The following is a 22,193-nucleotide window of genomic DNA, read 5'->3' as shown; positions in this document are numbered from 1 at the left end:
GCCTAAATATTATTTTTTAAGATTATTAATATTTCTAGGCCTTAGTATTACCATAACTAATAAAATAACCTAAGGTATTAATACTATTAATAAAATTATATTTTTTTTACTTAAATAAAATAATACCCTTAATATTAACCCCTATTTTTAAATATATTTTAATAAAAAATATAAAAAATCAAAAACTTTTATTAAAGCCCCTAATATATTATAAATAAAAAAAATATATTATAATATATAAAAAATATTATTATTTCTTATAATAAAAAAATTTATAAATTATAAAATAACTTTTTTAAGTATAAAACTAAAAAAATTTAGCTTGCTAATACTAATAAAAATTACTTAATATATTTTTAACTTAATATTATTAATTATAATAGCCTTTATTTATACTTTATTTTTAAAAACTTTACCAGGCATAACTTACCCTGGCTTGCTTTTTATTTTTTTAAAATAAAATAAAGTAAAAAATAAAAAAAGTTTAAAAAAAAGGTTAAAACTATAAGTTATTAACTTTTTAAAAAGGCTAGCCCTTTTAAAAAACTAATAATAAAAGTTTATTATAAATTTTAATAAAAATTTAACTTTAAAATAAGGTTAACCCCGCGCCTATATAAAACTCCCTTTTTTTTAACTTTTTTATTTTTTTTTTATATTTTTTTTTATAATTACCCTATAACTTTTTTTTTTTAGTTCTTGCCTTGTTATATTAAATTATAATATATAATAATATTTTTTTTTTATTTAAGGCGCTTGCTTTTAATATATTTTTTATAAATAATAATCTTAGCCTTTATAGCTAGTGGTATTAAGTATTTTTTATTTTAAATTTTATAATAGTAATTATTTGCTATTTATTTAAAAAAAAGCTTTTTAATAAAATATTTAAAGTGTTTAAAATAAGGTTTTATTATTATAATAATTATAAAGGCCTTTATTAATAACTTACTTATTACTAGTAATACCCCCACCATAATATTATTTTTTTATTAATAAATAATATTTTTTTACTTATTTTTTTTTATTTTTCTAAAACTTCCTATAAATTTTTTAAATATTCTAGCTTTCTTTCTTACTTTTTTTTTATTAAAATCCTTAATTATAGCTTTTAAAAAGTTTAGTATATTACTTTTTAAGCGCAAGTAAAATACTATAGTAACTTCTTTTTTTTTAAAAAAAGGTAAAAACTAGCCGTACTAGTAGTAAAATAGTAAATAGTTTTTTTATAACTTTTTTTAGTAAGTATTCCCTTTTTTTTAACTTAGTTAATAATAGTAAAAGCTAATATATTATTATACTTATAAAACCTTATAGGTTATTAAAGCTATTTAAAGCTTTTTTTTTAAATATAAGAATCTAAATTAGGTGTTTATTAGGCTTAGTAAGTATAAAGTTTATACTATTAAAAACTAATATTAATAGTTTATTATAGCCCTGTAATAATAAGGTATTATTATTAAAAAAAAGTAGCTTATAATAGTTATAAAATATTATTTAAAATAATTTTTATTACTTATATTTAAGCCCCCAAGCTTAAAGGTTAGGCGCTTTTTTAAAAAGTATATATTTACTATATTTTTATATATTAATAAACCTAGTGCTTTTTTTAAACTATAATAGCCCCTTAATTTATTAAATAAAATAATAAGTTAATAATATAAGTTTTTTTTCTTACCTTATAATACTTAATTATTAATATTTTATAAATTTATTAAAAAGCATGGGACCTTTAATATAATAATTTATATAATAAAAATAAATAAGATTCGCGTGATAAAAAAGCAAGTAATATTATTATTAAAGCAGGCTTTAAAAAAGCAAGTAAATTTTAATAAAATATTTAAGTATAATTATTAACTACTAGGTAAAAGCAAGGGCAAGAAGCCTATATAATTTATTATTTTAAAAACTAACCCTAGTAATAATAAAAAAATAGATTTTAAAAATTCTAGTAATATAATTAATAATATTAATAAATTTAATATAACCCCTAAATTTTTTTAAAAATATTATACTATTTTTAAGCTAGCACCTACTTTTTACTTTTTTTTTTTAAGTTTTTTAATAAAGTTTTAAATTTTATACGGGAGTTTACTATCCTACCCTATAATTTTTTAAATAAAAAGCTTTTATTATAATCCTTTTTAATTATTATATAAAAAAGCCTGGAAGCACTTTTAATAAGCCTTAATAATTTTAAGGCTTTTTAATTAATAATATATTTTTACTTGCTTTATTTTAGGGTTAATCCTAGTAATTTAAGTTAAAATTTAACTTATTAATATAATTAAGCTTTTATACTAGGGCTTTCCCCTATTATTATTTTTTTTTAGCTTTTTATTTTTTTTTACCCTGCTGCCGGCCCTTTAGGCTTGTTAATATATTTTAAAAATATTAATAAAATTTTTAATTTAGTTAAACCTTGCCCTAAAGCAAAGGTTTAAGTAGCTTAATTTTTTTTAAAATAATTTTAAGTTTTAAACTTAATAAGTGTTGGTAAGCGCCCTTTTACCTTTAACTATTTTTTTTAAAAAAAATTTTTAATATAGGGATTAGTGCTATTAATATTAAAATATATACTAACTTAATTTATTTAAATCCCTTTTTTAATTTTAGTTTTTTTTTTAATATTCTTTTTTAAAGGTAAGTTTTTCTTTTTTAAGTTAGTTAATAATATCCCTAATTATTAATATTAGGTATTCCAGGCTTGTAAATAGTACTTAATAAAATAGTAAAAAAAAAATCTTATTTTTAAAATTTAAAAAAAAATTAGTTACTTTCGCAAAGTCCTAGGTAGTAATTTAGGTTTTAATAAAAATATAAATATAAATATAAATATTAATAATAAAATAATTATAAATAAGGAGCTTGCTAAGTTTAGCAAGGTAGATTTAAATATAAAATAGCAGGCGGCTTTTACTTTAAGCAAGTTAAAAAACTTAAATATAGTTAAGGCTGGTAATAAAATAGTTTATAATAGTAATAAAGCGTAAGTTAGTTTTAATTTTTCTTAAATAAAATAAATAAAATATTAGCAAGTTACCTACCAGGTTTTTTTTAGCATGGGCGCTACGCTTTTTTTTTTATAAAATACTTTTTTTTTAAATATAATAATTTAAAATAATAATAGTAAAGTTATGCTTAATACCAGTCTCTTTAGTATTTTATAAAGGTTAGTATTTTTAGTATTTATTAATAGTTTTCTTTACTAAACTATTAATTAGGATTAATAAGTCTTTAAAGTTTATTTTTTATTTAGTTTTAAATTTAAAAATATATATTAAATAAGATTATAAGTTCTTATTTATAACATTTTTATTACTAAAGTGTTACTAGCCTTAAAAGCTCTTGCCTTTTTAACATACTTTTTATTTTTAATAGTAAGCTTATTAATAGCGGTACCTTTTTTTACTTAATTTAAAAATAGTCCCTTGTTCTTATGCTTATTTTATTCCGCTTTTATTTATATTAATAAGTTAAAATAAAAGGGGGTTAAAGGCTTAATAGTATTAATAATTTACTATACCTTAATTAGTTTTATAATTTTTTAGCCTTACTTTTTAAAAACTTTTTATAATTATATACTTACCCAAAGCTTTTTTAAATTATTAACTTTTATATAAATAAGGTATTATTTATTAATAAGATTATAAATAACGTGTTTATTTAGTTTAGTAATAATATATATACTAAGTAAGTATAATTTTAATATTTTATAAGGTTTAAACCACTTGGCATTAAATTTTTATAGGTTTTTATTTTTAATTAAAACTTAATTATTTTTTTAAAATAAGTAATACTTTACTTTATAATTATAAATATGCTATTACTTAATAGCATAAGCTAATAAATATTTTTTAATAATAATTTAAGTATATTATAACTTAAAAATATAATCCTCCGCGGTAATAGTTTTTATAAATATATTATTTATAAAAAGGCATAATTAAATATTATATAAAAATTTAAAGAAACTTATACTAGTAATATTATATAATTTAATATATATAATAAATAATACCTAATTTAAGTACTAATTTTATAATTTTATTAGTTTTTTAAGTAATATTTTTATAAGTATTAAGCTAAAAATTTTATTTAATTATTTAATATACTTATTTATTTTAGGGTAATATAATATAGTAACACGGTGCTTTATTTTTAGTAATTATATAAAATAAGTAATAACCTTAAATAGCAGGTTTAAATTATTATTTAATATTAACTTTGTTATAGCCCTATAATAAATAAAAAATTTTTTATATAAAAATCTTACTATTATTTTATTTTTAGTATTAAAAATAGCTTTAGTAACTAGCTAGCTTGTTATATAATTAATAATTATAATAATTTATTTATTATTATTAGGTGTTACTAGCAGTACCTTAATAAAATTAATTTTTTATTATTTAAAAGGTTGCATATTCCCTTTAAATATATAAAATTACGCCTTATATTTTAATTTTAGTTATAACCTTTATATAACCTAGCAAGTAGGGCAGGCGTGAACTATATACTAAATATTTTTTTTATTATAGGCTACCAAGCATAATTACTAATTATACCTAAAAGGCCTAAATATTTTAGGTAATTATAAAACTTATATATCTTGCGCATAAAGTTTTTTTTAAAAAATATTTATAGGTATAGTACCTTTTAACTATTTAATTTAATATATAAAAAAATATTTTTTATAGTATTAAGTTTTACACCTGGTTAAGGGCCTTAATAAAAATCCTTGCTTTTTTATTATACCTAATTTATAAAAAATTTATTATTAAGTAATTAACTATTTTTAAGGTAGGTTATTATTATGTTTTTTTAATATTTTTTTTTATTTTTAGCTAATATAATTATTAATATTAGTATCATGCGCTTAACCCAAGCATTTACTATTTTTTTATTTTAATTACTTTAAATATTAGCAGGGCTATTTTTAATAAAATTAGGTTTTTAATTAAAAATATTAAAAATAATAGTTTTTATACCTAGGTAATAATAAATATTTAGGTTATATACTTAAAACTTTTTTACTTATTATACTAGTTACTTAAAGTAAGTTCTTATAGTAGCAAGGTATTTAAAACTCTTATAATTAATAATAACTTTGGTTATAGTATAATTTTTAAGGTAGTAATTTTATTAGTATAATACCTTTTTAATTATAAAAAGCTTTTTTTTATATTAAGTAATTTTTTTTAGTATTATTAAGTTTATAGTTATTATAGGTAATAAGATATTAATATCCCTAGTTATCCTACTAGCTAAAAATTATGCTAATTACCTACTTTAAGGTATTTATTTTAATTTTAAAGGGTTTATATAGCTCTATAATTTTAAGCATTAAAGTATTAATTAATATTTTTTTTAAAGTAATAAATATAAGTTTATATTAAATATTTTATTATATTATATAATACTTTTTTTTTTACTTGGCGGCGTTTTTTTTTAAAAAGTTTATATAGTAATATAGTAATTTTAGTAAAGTTTTTAATATATTTTTAATAATACATGGCAAGGCCTAAAAATTACTAGACTTTATAAATATTTTAAGGTTTTAGCTAATTTTAAATAATATTTAACTTTACTAGCATGGGTTAAGTATATTTATACCTAATAATATAGCTATAAAACTTTAATTTTTTTATAATAAAGGTATACTTAAAGCCTTTAATAAATAGCTTATTATTTTAAAGGGCTATTATAATTTAGTAAAGGTATTTTTTATACTTTTTAATAAAGTTAAAAAAAATAAAAATATTATTAAAATATATAACACAAGTTTTTTTTATATAAGGGGTAAAAACTTAGTTTATTAATATTTAAAAGGTGGCTAGGGCGTTGCTTAGCCTAAATAATATTATTAAAAACTTATATTTTTTAAAAATAATATTAAAGGCTATTTTTTAAATTAATACTTTGCTTATCCGCACTTACTAATATTTTAAAAAAAGGTTAATTTTAAAAAAATATTAAGTAAATTTTATAAGGTTAATAAGGTTTTTAATATAGGGGAGTAAATAGCTATTTTTAATAATTTTTTAGTTTAATAATTAATAATTAATATATATATACTATTTACTACTAGGCTTTAAAATAAAAATAACTAGAAATTCCTAAGGGCTAGTAAAAATATAAATAATACCTTTTTTTAAAAGCTTAATAAATTACTTTTTTAACTTTTTAAGCTTTTCCTGGGAGAGCGAATAAAAAGGTTAATTAATAAAAAAAAAATTACCCGTGTTAATATTATAAATTATATTTTATTTTAAAAAAAAGTTAATAGGAGTTTTTTTTTAAATTAATTTATAAACTTTTAAGTAATTTTTTTAGCTAATTTAAATACTTTAAATCCCTTTTTTATACCCTTATTTTAGTTAAAATTAAGGTAAATAATTATAAAAAAGGCCTGCTAGATTTGCTTTTATAGTAGGCATTTAACTTACTTTATTAATATAATTTTTAGGGAAGTTTAAATATTATTAATATTAGGTTAAGTTTAAATAGGCTTAATAATAAAAAGGTGTTTTTTATTAATAATAGGAAAATATATCTTATTAATATTAAAGTTTATTTTTAAAAAATATTTATAAAGCTAGTCCTTTTCTAAAATAATATTATATTTTAAAATATTTATTTTTTATAAATAATAAACATACTTTTAACTACTAAACACAAGTAATACTTAAAAGCTTTTATATACTTTTACCTGCTATTTATTAATTATAATAACTTTAAGTTTATTAAGCAAGCCCTTTACCTTATATAATTATAGTAAGTATAAATATTTCTTATTAATAAAAAATTATCTTACACCTATATTAATAAGGACTTAAAGGTACTTAGTACTAGTAAAATTAATATTAATACTTACCTAGTACTATAAAATATTTTTATTAATAATATATAGCTTGGTTTTAATAACTTAAAAAATAAATAATATTATATAAGGCTTGGGGTTTTCCTGCTTTAAGTTTTTAAAAGTTTTTTAAAAAAATTAATAATAATAAAAGAAATATATTTAAAAGCCTTTATTATTTTAATTATTAATACTTTTAAATTTAGCGGCTAGTCTTGTTTCCCGGATAGGGTAGCTTAAAATAATTAAAATAAAAATATTTATTATTACTATAGTTAAAATAAAGGTAATTATAAGTATAATATTTTTTCTAGCCTATATTATTAGGGTTTAGGTTAATATTAAGTGTAAAGGCAAACTAAAAGTTTTATGCTTTTTTTTTAATTATTTTAACTAGTAGGTTAATAACCTTAATTATAACTTTTTAGTGCAGGATTTTTAGCTAGGGCCTTAATTAAAGTAGTTTTAATAATATTTAAGTTTATAATATTTAAATTATAGTGGCTAGATTTTTTACTAAAATTAAAACTATATAAAAAAAATAATTACTAAAGCCTTTTTAAGTAAATTTTTTTATATAAAGGCTTTACTTATATAAGGTAAAATATTTAATTACTATTTTAAAAATAATAAGGTAATTATAATTATAAGCTTATTTAGCTTAAAGTTTAGGTTTAGCCTTATTAATAAAGTTTATAATTTAAACCTTTATAAATATAGGGTGTTTAAATAAGTTAATAATAACTTAAAAGTAGCTATTATAGCTTTATACTTTAATATTATTTTAAGCCATGTTTTAATAATAAAAATAGTATTTTTAGGTATTAAAATACTTTTTAAAGTTTTAATAAACTTAATTTTTAAGTTACTTAAGGGTAGAAATTTATTTAAGTATAGTTTTTTAATTTTTTTAAAACTAGTAAGTATTTTAGCGCTTTTTAACCTAGCTAGTAAAAAAGTTAATAATAACTAGGATTTTTTTATACTTGCTAAAGTCTTAATTATAAAAAATATACTTATTATAAAAGTAATAATTTATATTTTAAATTTATATTTTAGTTATATTTAAGTTAATACAGCCTTTATACTTAGTAATACTTTTAAAATTAAAAATTTTTTAAGTAATTAGTTTTTTATTAAATAGCTAACCTTGGGCGTTTTCCTAATACTTATAAAATAAGTTATTTAAAATAATAAATTAAATAAATAGCCCTTAAGTTTTTTTATTTTAGCTAGTTTATTTTTAAAAAAACTTAACCTTTATATATTATAAGTTATACTACGCGATAACCACGGGGTTAATAAGGTTAATTAGGTTTATAAAGTATTTTATAGTAATTAATTAATTAAAGTTAAATAAAATACTAAAAAAAGTTTTAATAAATTAAAAATTAAATAGGAAACTTAATTAAAATAGTTAATATTTTTTTTTATTTTTTTTAATAATTTTTATAATATAAGCATTACCCTTACTTAATACCCTTAATTATTACCCTTACTTTAAAAAGCTAGTAATAATAATAATTATTATAAATTTTTTTTTATATAATTAAGGTTAAGTTACTAGTTAAAAAACTTTTAAACTTTTTTATTTATATAATTAAAAATATAATTTTTTAATTAAATATATAAGCAAGGTAATAACCCTTATTATTATTAATTATAAAAAAAATCCTAGCTGCCTTACTACCCAAGCATAAAGTTTTTTAAAATAATAATTAAATAAATATTTTTTGCTAGTGCTAATAAAAGGGGTTTTTAAGTTAAATAATTATTAATTATTTTTATTAATATTTTTAATATAGCTTTTGGGCCCCTTAAGAATTTTTTAAGCTTTAATTTTTTTTTATTAAAAAAATATAGGCGGTGTTAAGTAGTTTATATTATTAATAAGCCTTATTATAAATATATTATTAAGTAACCTTAATAATTAATTATAGTAATTACCTTATTACTATATTTAATTAAATTTTATAGTATTAAAAAGCTTATTAATTAAATAACTAAAAATATACTATTAAATATAATAATACTAGTACTGGAAATTACCTGGCTAGTAAGGCTAGGTAATTAAAAAAATATATATAAAAAAAATTAAATATAAAATTATTTAAAAGTTTTTTATTAAGGCCTCCAAGCGCTTTATATAGCTTTTATTTAAGGTGGTAAGGCCTAAGTATTATTTTTTAAGGCTACTAATATCCCTAGGCCTTGGCATCGCCACGGCTAATAAAGTGGCCTTAGGCATCAACACCGTCAATAAAACCACATATAGCTAAGCTATTAATAATACTTATAGCTAATTATATAATACTACTATAATTAAAGGTAAATATTACCTTACTAACTATTACTTTTTAAGTTTTTTTATTTTTTTTATTACCTTAAGCCCTGCCTATACTTTTATTAGTTAGTTTTATAAAAGCTTTTATAAGCTATTTATTAATATTAAACTTAAAAAAATAAAAAAACTTAAAAATATAAATTTATTTAAAAATAATTTATTAAATTTTTTTTAAGCTTTTTAACTTTAATACCACGGAGCTAGAGGCTTAAAAAAGCAAGGTTTTAAATAAAATTTTTTAAAAAGGTTTTAAAAGCACAGCACCTAAGAAAAACTTTTTTTTTTATTTAGCTTTTAAATATAAAAGGGTTAAAAATAATAAAAAACTAGGTAATACTATTTTTACTTATAAAAACTAGTATTAATATTAGCTTAAAAATATTATAATTAGTATTTTTTATACCTATAATACTTTTAATATTATTTTTATTTATAAATATTTTTTATGCCCGGGCCCATAATTAAAAAAGTTAATAAAAGTTACTAAGATAGCCTTTTTTAGCTTGCAGTAGCACTTAATTAAATAATTTAAGGTTAAAAAGCTAGAAATAATAAAAGTAATATTATAAGAAATAAATAATTAAGCTATTATTTTAATAAAAAGGTAAAAAATATAATTTACTTAATAAAAATTATATAACATGCCTAAAACCTAGGCCATGGCACCAGGGGTTATAAAAAAATAAATTATATAAATAATTAAACCTAGCTATACCACATGTAACCTAAAAGGTGGTATAATTAATGATTAAAAAGTTATAATTATAAACCATAACCCTTATAAGTAAAATATAGTTTTTCTTTGAATTAGCTGTTTTTTTAATATAAGTATTAATAAAAAAGATAAAAGGGAATTGTTATCACCATTATGGTATTATAACTGCGCAGTGTTATAATAACACAATCCAGCGGCCTAAGGCCGCCTAACAAAGGAACTTTGGTATTAATTTAACCACGCGCTAAGGCGGTGGTTAGCTATATAATATATAAAATACTAAGTTTAACTTAAAACTTTAACTTAAAAAATTAGTAATTAGTTTTTACTATAAATATATAACACTTTTTTATTATAATAATTTATATTTTTTTAATCTTAGTGTAGTATATAAAGGCGCCTTATAATTTTAATTACTTTTTTTTTAAAAAAAAAACTTATTTTATATAATAGCTAAGTAGTAAACTTAATCCTAGGGGCTAATAAATAAAGCTTTAAAAAAGTAATTATAAACCCTAACTTAATAACTAATTAATATATTTAAAAAAAAATTTATAAACTTTTAATTAAAAAAACCTTAAGGCACTTTTAAAAATAAAAACTAAATTATACAGGGGATATTAAAATATAAAGTACTTACTTAAAAATATAAAAATAAAAATAATAAAAAAACTATTAAAAAACTATAGGTAATATTAAATATAATTCTAGTAAAAAAAAAGGAATTACAGGAATAAGAATATTATAAAAAAAAAAATATTAATAAATCCATGCCTAAATTAAAAAGGCATGCTAGTAAATTATAATAGCTAAAGCTAATTAATAAATATATAATACCTTTATTTAATTTATTAAATAATTAATAATTTCCTACTAAATAAACTTTAACACCCTTGCAAACCCTAAGAAAATTATTATAAAATTAATTATAATAATAGCTGCGCGCCCTAAAAAGGATTTTTTAAGAAAATTATTATTTATAAAACTATATTAAGTAAATAATATTAAAAAATTTAATAATTAGAAATTAAATATGAAAACATACTTTAAAACCTTTTTAACCTATTATTTTAATAATAGTTATAAAATATCTTAATTTATTAAATTCCTAGTAAAAAACTACTAACATAAATAGTTTAATATTTATAAGGTAAAACCTGTATTTACCTAAAAAGAATTTTTTAATACACTAGTTAAAATAATTAATAATAAAACCATGCTTATTAATAATTTACTTATTAGATAGGGCAACGCAAAATAATAATTATAATAAATTATTAGGTAATTTATATAATTACTAAATTAAATTAAGAAATACCTATTTTATAAATATAAGAATAACTAGCGCAAAGGGCACCTATATTAAAAAATCCTAAAAAATATATAAAAAAATTTCTTATTTATAAATACCAAGAACCAAAACACTATAAAAACTATGTGTTATATTTAACTAGTATTAAAAATAATATACCTAAATAAAAAAAAACTATTACAAAAAAAAAACAAGAATTTTTAAATTAAACATATACTAGGTTATTAATAATAAAAGTTAAAATACTATTTATTTTAAAAAAAGGTATAAAAGTAAACACTGGTATAAAATAACCTAGTAATTTAAGTAATTACTTATTTATAAAAAAGCTATACCCAGGTAAATGCCTAAACTATAGTTATACTAGGCACTTTAAATAATATTACTAGTTACCAGGCGGAGGTTAAAAAAAAGCACCTTTATAATAGTAATTTTTAAGTAAATTTAGTAATATAAAAAATATAAAATCTTAAAGCTTTGCGCGGTACAAGCTTTAAAAGTTTATATAAAATAAAAAAGTGCACCGCGGGCCTGGGTAATTTAAGTAAAAATAAAAAAAAAAAATAAAAAATAATAATATATAAGAGTTTTTATTAACTTTAAAGTAAAAGTAAATTTTATAAACTAGCGCTAGGCAAAGTCTTACCTTATATAATATAAAAAATTAACTTATAAAGTATATATAATTAATAACCACATGGTAATATTTTATAAAAAATATATACTTATAGTTTATATTAAAAATTTTGCGTGTAATATATAATATTATTAGTAAAATTTTAAAGCTATTAATATTAATAGTTATAACATGATTTTAGGGTTCCCGTGGCTTTTAGCTATAATACTTATTTTAAATTAATATATTAATAATTAAATATATAATTAAAAAGTAAAATATAATTTTAAATACTTATAATATATAATAATAACACAAGAGTGCGCTATAAAAATTACTATAAAAGTTAAAGTACTTTTAATATAAATTTTTAAGTAAAAAGACCATGTTATAATATATTTTAATAAAATAAAGGTTAAAAAAATCTTACTACCTAAATAATACCGCGAATATATAAATATATTTTTTAAAGTAAAGGCAAATATTCTCATGTTTTATTATTTATATAATTATATAATTAAGTTATAACCTAATACTAAGCTTTTAAGTAAGTATATTTACTTATTATTTTTAAAAAAGCTTAAGGTCCTACGCGAATATATTAAAAAAGCCTTAAAAAAAATTAAATATATTTATTAAAAAGCCCTGCGGGAGCTCTGGTATTATTTATATTAAAAAAAAATAATAACTTATATTTTTATATTAACTACTAAGGCCTAAATACTATTATAATTAAGAATGCATACCCCTTATTATTACTTAACATAACTTTTAATTATTTAAAAACAGGAAAAATTTTTATATAACTTAATTTATATAATACGTACCACAGGCTTTAAATTTATAAAAAAAATAAATAAAAAAAAGTATTTAAAACGCGCTTTAGGCTTTATAAATACTAAGTTATGTCTTTTAAATTAATAAATATACTAATAATATTTTAATTTTATATAAACCGCGCCCTAGCTAGGCTAATTAATATAATTTATATTACTTACTTAAATAATATTATTATTTTTTTAAAAAATAAGGAGGAACATAAATAGTATATATAAATAGTTTTTAAAAAACTATGTGATTTTAAGCTATATATAAAAGTTAGTAAATACTTATTTTATATTAAAAAAATTAACTTCTTGGGCTTTATTATAACTATTAATAAAATTAAAATAAAATTAAAAAGGGTTTAGACTATTATAAAGTGGCTAATACTAAAAAATATAAAAAAAGTAATATTTTTTTTAGGATTTTGCGGCTTTTACTAAAGGTTTATTAAAAATTATAGCTAAGTTATAATAATGCTATTTAACCTTATAAAAATTAACATGGTCGCGAAATACCTATTAAAAAAAAAGTATTAAAAATATTTAATATATTACGCCTTAAATTCACGGAGTGGCCCTTATTAAAACACTTTAATTTAAAATTATATATATAATTACAAACCAACACCTTGGGGTATGCTATTACTAAAGTATTATTTTAATTAATAAAAAATATATAGTAATATTTAGTTACCTTTTAATTTTATAAGTTAAAAAACGCAAAAACCTGTTATAAAACTTATAACTTTAAAATACTTGTAATTATAAAATGCTTTTAAGTTTAAAAATACTACCTTAAAGGTAATAAGTTTTTTATTAAGGTACTTATAAACTATAATAATTTATAATAATTTATAATAACCAAGGACCTAACGCGAAGGCAAGCATAATAAATTAAAAAACTTATAGCTTTTAATTTTATTATTAAGTATTATTTAGGTATAAAAAACCTAGTAAATACTTTAAGTAAAAAAGTAAATTATATTTTTAAAAAAGGGAAGGAAAGAGCTGCAGGCGGGATAGTTTTTTATAAATTATAAAAGTAATTAAATAATTAAATACTATTACACCTTAAATTTAAGTTATGGATAAATATGCAAGTAGCTATAATTAATAAAAACTAGTATATAAATAAATTATAACTAAATATTAAAAAATTACTTTAAATAGCCTAAGATTATAATAAAAAGTTTAAGAAAATAAAGGGTAATCTTGCAAATTTAGAACATGCAAAAAATTTTAAGTAATAAAAAGTAGTAAATAATGGCTTATTATGTTTTAAAAACTAAGCTTATATATTAAAATTAATAACACTATATAAAAAATTATAAAAGTAAATTATAATAAACCCCAAAATAGATACTAAGGTGTTAATATTATTATTATAAATATTTTATAAAGGTATTATTAGCTAGACATAACTAAATATATTAAGAAGCATGTTAAAAAATATAATAAATACTAATAAATTACGGTTTATAAACACAAGCTATATAAACTTTTAAAATTACTAAATTTATTAAAAGTGCCTGTAAAATAAATTAGCATAAATTTTATTACTAAATTACTACTTATAAAGTATAATAAGCGCGTGTATAATACCATCCTAGTAGTAATTAAAATATATACTAAATTTATATAATATATTCCTTGCTTAAAAAGTATTAATATAAAATAACTTATAAATATACTTATAAATAATATTTTTTACTTTATTAATATACTAAAAAATATAATTAATAACCGTGAAAGCCTTTTTACTAGTATATTTTAGGCCATGTTAAGCTACTACCTGGGCGCAAAATAAAAACTATTTATTATATATTACCTATAAATAAACAGCTAGACTAAAAGGCAGAACCAAGTTTTTAAGCACTATTTTCGCGCCTATATTAACTAGTACTAAAATAACTAGTTATACTAAATTAAAATAGCATAGTTTATAAATAATAATATATATAAATAATTTATAGGTTGCATACTTACTAAGACCCTTATAAACCTAAAAGCTATTATATATATTAATATTAAGGGACCCAAGCACGTGTTAAATATTAAACTTTAAAAAGCTATAAAATTTAAAAAAATTCGCGTAAAACTAAAAAAGTAATTATAAAAATTAAAAAAAGTAATAACCGTGTAGTATAATAAAAAGCATAAAAAAATAAGCTTTAAAATTAATAACTATATTATACTTTACATAAAAAATATTAAGTTTATAAGGCTAAACTATAAACTAAGTAAAATATTTATTAGCCTATTCTTAATAATTATAAAATAAAAAAGGTAGTTATATAAGCTATTACTTTTATTAAATATACACTAGTTATATAATATTTTTTATATTATACTTTTAAAACCTTATTAAGGTAACTTATTTTAAGCGTTAAATATTGGCCTTATACTAGTAAATAATAAAAAAAAATACTTTATTAAAAAAATTTTTAATATTTATAAATATAAAAGTAAAATATAATATTTTGTAAAGTAGCAGGGTTAAGATAATATAAAAAATAATATATAAAAGCTAAAGGCTTATATTACTAAAACTACGGCACTTAATAAGTTTAAGTAATTTTATAAAAATAAACTATAAAAAGTAAAAAAAAAGCGTACTTAAAAGTTTACTTTTTATAAGCTATAAGTAATTATAAAAAAAAAAGTATATTTTATTTTTACTAATTAGCAGCGCCCGCAGGGCCTTTAGTAAAAAAAATAAAAAAATAAAATAAAAAATAAAATAAAATAAAAAATAAAACTTAAACAAGTGCCTAGGCAGCGTGGCGTGTAAAACCTTAAATACTTAATATAAAAATAACACCTAACAGGGCACTAACACCAACCCTTAATATAAAAGTTAATTAAATAATAACCCTAAATAGTGTTGTAGCGTAATAGATACTAAACTAGAAAAAATATGGATTTATAATAGGGTTAGTAATATAATATAAGGTAAATTAAATATATAAATATATAATTAATGGCTAAAGCCGCGCTAGCACGAAAAATAAAAGTAGTTATTAAGGTAATAATAGCAAAGAGCCTAAAGGCACGAATAAAAATTACACGTAGTATTAGTATAAATAATATTAGTAAAGTATAATTATAACTTATAAATAATAATATTATCACGGACCGCACGGGCACTAGCTAAAAAAAATTTTAAACTAAATATTAGTATAATTAAATTAATAAAAAGGGTAATTATACTTATAGTTGCGGTGGCCTGGATAGCTATAAAAAAGGTATTATAAGTTTTTTTTAATATTATAATATTTATGTTTTCCTATAAATTATTATTATTAATATATATAATATTATATAGGCCTAGGACCCGGAGCAGTTCTAGTTAAATTATAATTATATTAAATATAATATACTTTACTAGGGTTATATAATTATTTTTATAGTAATTATATTTTTTACCCGCGGGCTTAATATATTTAAAATACTAAATTATTACCCACGCATAAAAATAATAACTAATTTTTTAAGTAATAAAAAGTATATATTAAAAATAGTAAGCCTAAAGTAAATTAAGGGGTAGTAAAGCAAGGGGGGCCAGGGCGGGTATTAAAAAAGCTAGGGCCAGGGCTAAAAGTTATACTAAAAATATAAAAAAAATAATAATAATAAAGTTAGTAGTAGGGGCGGCAGCGCAAGCATAATAAAAATAAATTATTTTAAAAAATATATTAATAATTAATATTATAAAGCATAAGCAGGAAAATATAATTTTTATATGCCAAGGGTAAAATAAAAAGTAAAGGCTAAAATTAAGGCTTAATTATTATAATAAAAAAATATAAAATAAAACACTATAACAAGCTAAATAACCACTAATAATAGTATTTAAAGTGTAATATAAGACTATATTAAATATTAAAATAAAAAAAATATAAAGTAAAAAGCAAGCGTGGGAGACCTTAAAAAATAAAATAGGGTTAAAAACATGTAATATAATAAAAGCTATAATAAAGGTAAACCATGTTTAATTTAACTATTAAAAATAGTTTTAAAAACATAAAAATAAGGAGAATTAAATATAAAAAGCTTATTAGCTAAATTAAAAAAATAAGTGTGTAATAAGGCATAAAAAAAAGGTGGATAAAAGGCTAATATAATAACATGTTAATAGCTAAAATAAAATAACCATATATTATAAATAATTACTAAAAGTATTAAAAAAAGCGCAAAAATAAGGAGATTTAGCTATTTAAAACTTAAAGCCTTATTATAAAAATTAAGTATAAAATAAAATAAAATATACAGGCCTAATAATAYTAACACGCGGCTAATACTACTAAAATAAATAATACCATGCTTAAAAAGCATGGGAAAGGGTAAATATAAGGTATTTTAACTTTAAAAATATAATTAAATAATTAAAAAGTAATAAAAATATAATAAAAAAGGCGTATACTTACAGGTGTTATCTTACTTTAGGTATTAAAAAAATTTAAAAAAAAAAAAAAAAGAAATCACAAGGGCGCTTTAATATTAAGACTAAAATATTATACCTAGCCACCGCAGGCAGTAATATTATATTTAAACCTAGTAATAAAGTAAGGTAATTAAATTAATTTTTTACCCTTAACTTTAAATATAAATTATATATAAATTATAACACTTTATAAACCCGGAAATAGCTTATTTTATAATACTTAATAAGATTTATAATTTAAATTATTTTTTATAAAAAAAAATATAAATTTATGGATTGCAAGGGCGCGATTACTTAAAAAAAAAGTATTATTATTATTATTATAATATTATAATTATATAATATTATAATAACGCAATCTAGTGGCCTAAGGCCGCCTAATAAAGAAACTTTAGCGCTAATCTAACCACGCGGCGGTTAGTTATGTAATATATAAAATACCAAGTTTAACTTAAAACTCTAACTTAAAGAATTAGCAATTAGTTCCTACTATAAATACACAACGCTTTCCTATTGCGGTAATTCACGTTCTCCTAAGCTCAGCGCAGTATATAAAGGCGCCTCACAGGAATACTATTAGCAGGATAAAATTATTATATAAGTTATTAATAAAAAAACTACTTATCTTAAAAAAAAAGCTAGATATTAGTATTATTTAAAATATATATTATATAATTATAAAATATAAAAAACTTATAATATTAAGGCATTAGCCTGGATTATTTAAAAAAAATAGTTATTATTAATATTATTAATTATAAAAAGCTACCCCTAGTAAATAGCTATAGTATTTTTTTTAAAAATAATTTAAACTACTTATAATAGGTAACTGTTATAAGGATTTTTAAAAAAATTAAATTTAAAAAAAGCTTAGGTTTTATACTTTTTAAATTATAACTTAACTTTAAGCGCCTATTATTATTACCAAGAATAAAGTTAATTATAATTAAGCTATTAATAAAGGCGTGGGTGTTAAAAAATACTTTATGTTTACTTATATTAAAGTATTATAAAAAAAAATAAAAAAAAAATTAAAAAAAATTAATAAATTTTAAAAAAAATACTTGGGGGAGAGGCAGGTATATATAAAAAAATTTATTTAAAAATTTTTTATATAAATTTGCGTAGTACCTTTAAATAAACTATATTATTTATTAACTATGCTTTTATATTACTTTTAATTAATAAAATAATATTATTATTAGCCAAGGTTAATTAAAAAGTACCATGTAAAATTAATTATAAGTAAAAACTAAAAAATAAAAATTAATTTTTATATAATTTAAAGACTGCCCCTGTAATTTATTAATTATTATAATATATATTGTAGTGGGGTTGCACCCTAACATTGATTCCTATAGTACTTATAGCCTTGCTACCGGCCTCCTATACCTAGTCTATTATTTACCCTAATATATATGTTTTTTTTTTTATTATTATTTCTACCTATATTACATATTGTCTAGTCCTAGGTCCCCGCTATTATTTAATTTTTTTTAGCTTTTATACTTTAATACTACCCCTTTATATATTAGTAATTAACACAGGGCATGTTTTTTTAATATTATAAAGGTAAAAAGGGCGCCTGCCAAACCCCTAAATTAAAAGTTTTTAATACTAGTAGCTATACCTTGGTAACTTAGGCACTAAAAATTATTAAAAAAAAAGGTAAAAAACTATTAAGGCTTAAAGGTTAAAAAAAATTAAATAGTAAGTATAAATTAAACTTAATAAGCAAGGTAGGTGGGCCGCGCATAAAGCGCCCTAGTAATTTTTAAAAAAATAATAAACTAAAAAATCCTAAGAAATACTAATTACCTAATAAACAGGATAAATTAAATAGTAAAATTAGTAAATTTAATATAAATATAACTAGTAAATTTAAAGTAAAGCTCCTAGGGGCTTACCTAGATAGTTATACTAGGTGCTTAATAATAAAGTAAGAATATTTTATAAGTCCCTTTTTATAATTATAAAGTTTTATTCTTTACCAAGCATTTACAAACCTAGCCCTTTAAAAAATTATTTAAAATTTTTAATATATATAAGTCTACTGCCTACTTATTAACTTTTATTATTAAGTAAAAATATTTCACGCATTTAAGTTTTTAAATAAAAAAGGTGGTAAAAATATTAAATAAATACCCATGCCTATATTTAAAAATTTTAATAATATATTCCCCGCGGCTAAAGGTAAGCCCGGTAGTATTATTAATAAAATTTATATACCCTTTAATAACTCCCGCGGTAGCAATACCAGTATTTTTAAAAATATAAAAAGCATGGTAAAAAAAAAGTATTACCCTTTATTAATTACCCCTATATTAATTCCCGGTACTTTAGGCATATTTATATTTAATAATAGGAATATAACTAGGTTTTTAAAAATATATAAGTAAGCCTATAAAAACTAAAATATTTATAATAAACTAAAAAAAGTTATTTAAGTAGCAGGCTACTATAGTTATAGTATTTTAAATATTATTAAAAATCTAAAAGGGTACGCCAAACAAGACTAAAAGGTTTTAAAAACTATTATATTAAATAAATACTAGTACCTTAACTAGTGCTAAATTAAGTAATTATACTAGTATTTTAAAAAATTTAAAAGCTAGCCATGCACGTGAATTAACAACCTTTATAATTATATTATAAAATATAATATAATTTTAGCCTAAGTTATATAAATTAGTAAATTAAATAACTATACCTAATATATTTAGCTAACCCAAGGCCTCCCAAGTAATTTAGCCTAATAAGTTCTTAAAAAATCCAGGCTAAAAATAGGGAGCTACTACTAGCTTAAGTATAAGGTAATTAAAAAGCACATGCTAAATACCCTAGTAGTAAAAAAACTATACCTTAAGGTTAGTAAAAAGGTTATTATATTTTTAAAAAAAAAAAGCTAAAAAAAAAAAGCTATATTTTAAATATTTCTAGGCACATAGCTAGTATTTTAGTAACTAAAAAACCCCTAGTTTTATTTAATAAAACCATAAGCTAGTAAAAAAGGCACCTAGGTTTTATATAAAATAATTTTTAAAAAATTATAAAAGCTATTAAAGTATTATAACTAAACCTTAAAGCTATAATAGCCTAGCAGGCATAATAACCTCCCTACCCTTTAAATATATAGCAGGCGCTGCCCCCCCAAGCATTTATATACTAAACCGCTATATATATTCCCTTTTAAATTAAAACCGCCCTTTAATAATACCCGCCCTAGTAGTACTTATTCTAGTAATACCTACCCTAGTAGTACCTGCCTTAATAATATTAAGAATAATAATATTTACTTAATAATATATTAGTACTCCTAGTTTAAGCGCCCTTATTTTATAATAACTACTATTATTATAGGACCTTAAAATACCGCGTAGGCACTTATATTATATAAATAGTAAATATAATAAATAAAATATATTATAAAAACCTAAATATTAATAAACTACATGTTAGCAAGGCAGGAAATAAAAAACCTAAAATTAAAGGCTAGCTAAAAGTATTAATAATAAAGCACGTGCTAGAAGCTATTAAAAACTAGTTAAAGCTAAAGTTTTTAAGGGTAAATATTAGTGTTATTAAAGCCTTAGTTATTAAGCTTATAAATACTAAAAACCTAAAAAAAAACGCCAAGAATAGTAAAAACTTTAATTATAAGTTTAATAATTTAATTAAGGTATAACTATAGTTATTTATAGCTAATAAATAAGTTAAAAAATATAAAGCTACTAATAATAAGTACCCTATTATTTAATTAGCAAGATTTAGCCAGTATGTAAATAAAATAATTAAAAAGTTTAAGCTTTTAAAAAACACGAAAAAATAGCCCCGGGTGGAAAAGGTAATAAAAGCTATAAAAATTAAAAAAAAAAAAAAAAAAAAAAAAAAAAAACCTTAGGCTATTATTTAATCCTGGCTTGTAGCTAAAAATAAGCTAGTAATTAAGTTAAAAAAAAATACTAATAAACTTTATACTTAACCACGTACTTTAGCAACCTATAATTAATATTATAATTAATAACCTTTTTAAGGTATTTAAATGCTTATACTTTATATTTTTTTATTAACTTTTTATAAATTTAAGCCCTTTTATTACTATTGCCTAAATTTTTTAAGTAACCTTAAAAAATATAGCTACTATAAACCCGTGGTTAAAACCTAAGTTAACTAATAATATGCTCTTTTAACCCGCGCAAGTAGCACTTATAAATATTATTATAAAAGGCTTAAGGTCTAAGCTCCTACCTAGTAAAAAAAATTTTTATATATTCCTAAGTATTAAAATCTTAATTAAAGTAAAAAAATAATTTATAAAGGTGCTCCTGGACACCAGCGCGGAACTTAATATTATTAATAAATAATTATATAAAAAAATTAACTTGCCTTATAGGTTAAAGCCGCGGGTAAAAATAGTAATTATAAATTAAGCTAAAAGTAGCTATATAGGCATTATAAAAAACCTTTTAGTAATTATTAATAATCTTATATATTAAAGTATTAACTATTTTATGCTAAATAACTTAAAAAAAAAATTTATTTTAGGGAGGCCTTTCCAGCACTAAGCCTTATTTATAATAAATATAAAAAAAAATAGTAATATAAAGTATATAATTTATTTTACTAATTATAACTAACTTTTAAAAATTTATGTACCCTAGAAGCCATTACTAGCTAGATATAAAAAAAATATTTAGCCTAAATAAAATTTAAAAAACCAAGCAAGAATTATAATATTAGGCGGTTACTTATTATAAAAGCTAAAATAATAATACCAGGGGCCCTAATATAACTAATAAATAAAAGCCTTAATAAAATAAATAAATACCCAAGCTGCGCCCGAGCGCCTAAAAAATTAAAAATTAAAATAATTTTATATTTAGTTAAATATAAAATTATTAAATAAGTTAAATATTACCTAAACACTCCCTAGCCACTTAAAAATCTAAAAATTAAGTTAATTTCGCGCCTGGTAATTTCGCGTTTAAATAAATATAAAATTATTAAGCTAATTATAAGCTATAAATTTATAATTACTAAGTTTATACCTAATACACCTAACACATGTAAAGCACC

This window comes from Aspergillus mulundensis (assembly GCF_003369625.1).
Source record: "Aspergillus mulundensis strain DSM 5745 chromosome Unknown scaffold_4, whole genome shotgun sequence".
Classification (NCBI taxonomy): domain Eukaryota; kingdom Fungi; phylum Ascomycota; class Eurotiomycetes; order Eurotiales; family Aspergillaceae; genus Aspergillus; species Aspergillus mulundensis.
The sequence above is the reverse complement of the archived record's forward strand: the minus strand, read 5'-3'. Positions refer to the sequence as shown.